Source organism: Nematolebias whitei, chromosome 4 (genome assembly GCF_014905685.2).
Source record: "Nematolebias whitei isolate Nwh7 chromosome 4, NemWhi1, whole genome shotgun sequence".
Taxonomy (NCBI): domain Eukaryota; kingdom Metazoa; phylum Chordata; class Actinopteri; order Cyprinodontiformes; family Rivulidae; genus Nematolebias; species Nematolebias whitei.
This window is the reverse complement of record NC_056501.1, coordinates 53,490,723-53,496,088: the sequence shown is the minus strand read 5'-3', so window position 1 is coordinate 53,496,088 and position 5,366 is coordinate 53,490,723. Positions and strand designations below refer to the sequence as shown.

General features: G+C 45.2%; 1 protein-coding gene across 1 annotated transcript in view; it reads right to left on the bottom strand.

Annotated features, from left to right (window-relative positions):
* smim19 (small integral membrane protein 19) overlaps positions 1 to 5,366 on the bottom strand; it is a 12,739-nt gene that overhangs the window by 3,875 nt on the left and 3,498 nt on the right. The gene's annotated exons all lie outside the window — the stretch shown is intronic.

Sequence of the window (5,366 nt, the reverse complement as noted above, 5' to 3'; positions counted from 1 at the left end):
CATGAGAACAAGTAGCATTATGAGAACAAGTAGCATTATGAGCACAAGTAGCATTATGAGAACAAGTAGCACCAAGAGAACAAGTAGCATCATGAGAACAAGTAGCATCATGAAAACAAGTAGCATCATGAGAACAAGTAGCATTATGAGAAGTAGCATTATGAGAAGAAGTAGCATCATACCATACCAATTTATTTATATAGCACTTAAAACAGCAACAAGGCCAACCAAAGTGCTGTACAAAAGAACACAAACATGCACAGCAGACAGGAAAACATAAAATAGAAATACAGATACAAATAGCAGCAGAAGCTAACTAAAATGGCCAACAGAGTAGAGAACAGACCGGGCCAAAACAAATCACACCGTGTTAAAGGCAAGCGAATAGAAGTGGGTCTTCAAGCGAGACTTAAAGACTGAGAGTGTGGGAGCCTGCCGGACACTCAGTGGCAACTCATTCCACAGTCGTGGACCTGCAACAGAGAAAGCCCTGTCACCCCTGAGCTTACGACGGGTTTCTGGGACTGAGAGAAGCATCTGGTCTGCTGACCTCAGAGAGCACGGTGGGACATATGGCTGCAGAAGATCAGTGAGATAGGATGGGGCGGAACTGTTCAGTGATTTAAAAACATACATGAGAATTTTGAAATGGATCCGAAGGTGAATGGGTAGCCAGTGCAGGGAGGCCAAAACAGGCGTGATGTGCTCTCTATAGCCTGTACCAGTTAAAAATCGGGCTGCAGCATTTTGGACCAGTTGTAGACGAGCAATGGAGGACTGACTGATTCCAAAAAGAAGTGAATTGCAGTAATCAAGCCTAGATGTTATGAAGGCGTGGATCACTGTCTCAAGGTTCTTTTTGGAGAGTATAGGCTTCAGCTTAGACAGCCGTCTCAGCTGAAAAAAAACAGGATTTTACCATCATGTTTACGTGACTGTTGAGTTTTAAGGACGGGTCCATTATCACCCCCAGATTAGTCACCTTTTGTTTCTCTAGCGGGGCAAGAGAGAAAAGGTCAATGTCATGGTTCATGAGTGAGCCACTGGGATGGAACAGCATGACTTCAGACTTCTTCTCATTGAAGCTTAAGAAGTTTAAAGCCATCCAGTCCCGGATGTCAGCCAGGCAGTCAAGAAGAGGCTGAATAGAGCGTGTGCCTCTATGCCTCAGGGGGAAGTAAATTTGGCAATCATCGGCGTAGAAATGAAAGGGTATGTCGTGTTTGCGGAAGATAGAACCTAGTGGCAGCAGGTATAAAGAAAAGAGAAGGGGACCGAGGATGGACCCCTGCGGTACCCCCCACTGGAGCGCTGTCGATGCCGAACTAGAATCTTTGATATTGACACAGAAGGTTCTGTCAGATAGGTAGGACCCAAACCATTTAAGGGCTGACCCTGTGATGCCCACCCACTGCTCCAGTCTAGAAATGAGGATCTTGTGGTCGATGGTGTCAAAAGCAGATGTAAGGTCCAATAGGACCAACAGCACAGAATCACCTGCGTCTGTGGAAATGAAAATGTCCTTAAAAACCTTCAGTAGAGCAGTTTCAGTGCTATGGCGAGATTTGAAGCCAGATTGGAATAACTCTAGGATAGCGTGATCCTCCAAAAACTGTTTCAACTGAGACTCCACAATTTTTTCCAGTAGTTTAGAGGTGAATGGGAGTCTGGAGACAGGCCGGAAGTTGGACATGACTGAGGGGTCAAGGTTAGGTTTTTTCAGGAGGGGCTGGACAGCAGCATGTTTAAAAGTCTTTGGCACCACACCTGAGGATAAACTGCTATTCAGAATAGCGAGGATAAAAGGACCCAGGGTAGGAAAAACTTCCTTTAGTAGTCGAGGGGGGACCACATCAAAGGGGGAACCAGATGGTTTCATGCTGCACATTACCTGCTCCAGAGAGGACAGAGAGATGGGCTCAAAGTGGTCAAACACAGCCACGCACTGAGATGGGATGGACAGATCATGAGCTGGTGGAGAAATGAGTGCCCGGGTGTTTGCCACTTTTTCTAAAAAGAAATGGAGGAAGTTTTCACACAGCTCAGTTGAGGCTTCCAGAGGTGAAGGCTCACTGAGGTGTAGAACTGAGTTCAGGGTGGAGAAGAGAACTCGGGGGTTGTGGGAGTTGGAGACAATTAAATCAGAGAAGAATTTACATTTGGCAGCTTTAACGGTTTTCTGATAGTGACGCCAACTCTCGCTTAACATTTGAAAAGACACCTGGAGCCTGTCCTTCCTCCATCTTCGTTCAGCTTTGCGACACTGCCGCCTAACGGCTCGCGTGACGTCATTCAGCCAAGGCTCTGATTTAAGTTTCGTTTTTCTGGTCTTAAGGGGAGCAACACGGTCCAGAACATTTAAACAGGCAGAGTTGAACTGAGAGGTTAGCTCCTCAGTGGTGAGACACCGGGAACTGTTCGATCCTCTCAGAATTAAAACCTTCATTAAAACAAGCAGCAGTGAAACGGTTAATGGAACGCGTATGTAGTGAACTAAGCCTCAGGTCAAGTCCTGGCCTTGAGGGCCTGCCTGGAACAAGAACTGTATTTCATTGATTTGGGTCCAGAAACACAAGATTAAGTCATCCAGAGACTTTCTAAGTGTCCTGCACTGATCAATTGAAAGAACACTCTTTTTCTATTATCATTACTATTTTACAAATGTTTGATAATCAAAGTGTGTTTAGTTCAAACCATTTTTAAATGTTGAAGTGAACTAATCATTTTTAATCAACTGTGAAACAGTATTAGTGATTTTTAATCCTCATGCAAAGTAGAAATCATGTTAAGGTCTGTTACAGAGTAATTATGCATTTTCTGATTTTCTGTCTTTGAATGAGCAAGTGTAAGTTGGTCCAAGGTTGGAGTCAAACGCAAAACAAGTTGTTGGAACGAACTGTCATGTTTTAAATCCTCTCAGACGTAAATATAGAGGCTGGCACCTGTTTTCCCCCAACTCGCCTAAATATTCCTCTCGTCTGTCTGAAAAACATTTTCAATCTGTTCCATAACATTCTTGCTGTTTTTCTGACTTCTAGTGACCTCTTACGTCACAAAAACACACCCCTGTTTGGTCGAAACGACCAATCAGGAACCTCCCAAGTGAACCGGAAATAGAACTCTTTAAATGTCGGCACTTCCTAGTTCAAACCAGTCGGGTGGAGAGTTTGCAGAGCTTGAGTCGCTTCAGGCTCCGGCTTCAGTCGTTTGCAGCTCCAGTGCTGGGAGAACAGAAGTCCAGGCATGATCCAGATCTCTTCCGAGTCTTGTGGGATTATGACATCTTCCACCTCTGAGTGGAACCTCTGACGGACTCCACTCATGTGAGTCCACCAAGAGGTGAACTTGTGTCGAACAAGTACCGTCACTACTTCGGACGATTCACAGCTGTTCCTACGGAGACGCTGAAAGGGTGCGTTAAATGGAACTTCGTACCAGTGGAGACATCTCCAGGTAAAGAGTGTATTTATACCACCTAAGTGTACCGGGGAAGAAGCTGGGAACTCACCGGAGAGTGCCGTTCTGATGCCGACACACACATTTCCCTCATCCCTCCTTTCTCTCAACTTAAACTCAATTTCCATCTTTAAAATTCTTCTATCTGCTAGAAATCATTCCAGATATTTCCAGAAATGTCTGTTGTGAAGCAAGGTTTTCAACCATCGCCGTATGGTTAATCAAATTGTACAGCTTGCTAACTAAGCCATGTTGTTATTTTCCAATTTTGCCAAATTAATGTAAATGTGTGATGTTAAATTTGATTCTGAAAATAAATGACCACGTTCATTTTGATGGGTCAAAGGAAATTAACGCCTCACGATACATTTTATTAAATTCAATGCACGACATTATTCAGTCCAGAAAAATGAAAGAATCCATTTAATTTATGAATATATCATAGCATATGTTCATCTACACGTACGTGCAGGAATGCGCGTCTTAGCAGTAGGACAAGGGGGGGTGAAGTCAAACAATACAGGCATGTGATCAGAAAAAACATTGTCACCGATTTTCAAATTAGAAACAGAGACATCGCGTGTTAAAACGAGGTCCAGCGTGTGACCATGTTCTTGGGTGGGGCCGCTCACCTGCTGAGCTAAGCCAAAAGAGTCCAATAAATCCAGAAAGTCCTTCACTAAGGGCTTCTCCTGACAACACACATGCAAATTAAAGTCACCAATAAACAAAAAGTGAGTGTATCTCTGTGTGATATCAGCCAAAAAGTCAGAGAATTCATTTATGAAGTCCTTAGAACGAGGTGGGCGGTAGATAAGCGCACACAGGACCGGAGGAGAGTGTCCAAGTTCAAAGGCGCTCAGTTCGAAGCTGGCGCGGGACACCGGGATGGACAACTGTTTACAGGCAAAGTTTGCTTTAAAAACTGTTAATAATCCCCCCCCCCCCCCCCCCCGCACCGACCTGATGGCTACGGGGCATTGAAACACAGACAGTCCAGTGGTAGTAATTCCACCAAGGCGCTGGACTCACCATCAGAAATCCAAGATTCCGTGACGAACAGAAAATCCAACTCCTCATCTTTAAAAAAGTCATTGAGGATAAACGTCTTGTTGGAAACAGACCTTGCGTTGATTAAACACAACCTGATATTGTCCAACACAGGCACAGCCGTGGATGGAGACGCGCGCGCCAGCGGGCGCAGGTTATGAAGAACAGCTCCTCCTGGTCTGCTGGTGCGGCGCACAGGTAAACAACTCCAGGTGTTTCCATGGACTGAGCGCGCGGGCAGCTGGCCAGCAGCCGGGCCCCGGGAGCACCACGGGTCAGAGAGGAGATGATCAGATCCAGAGCGAGTCCTGAAAGAATAATCCACTCTTTGCCTCAGTTTCACCAAAATCCCTGCACGCTTCCCACGACGTCTGCGACGTTTCCTCCATGGAGAAAGGCCAGGGTCACGCAGAAGGAATGCAGGAATCTCAGATAGGACCGGTGGGGGAGAGTGCTGGCCGCTGTTCAAAAACTCCGCAGGAATTTCAGCAAAAGTACGGAGCTCCAAAAGTGCCCGACGATCATACTGAAAATATGACTCGGCACACTGCACAAACCATTGTAAATATAACAAAAATACAATACAAGCAGAGAGTGAGAGACGGGCAGCCCTACACACCGGCGCCATCTTGGAAACCTGATATGATCATGAGAACAAGTAGCACCAAGAGAACAAGTAGCATCATGAGAAGTAGCATCATGAGAACAAGTAGCACCAAGAGAACAAGTAGCATCATGAGAACAAGTAACATTATGAGAACAAGTAGCATTATGAGAACAAGTAACATCATGAGAACAAGTAGCATCATGAGAACAAGTAGCACCATGAGAACAAGTAGCATCATGAGAACAAGTAGCAC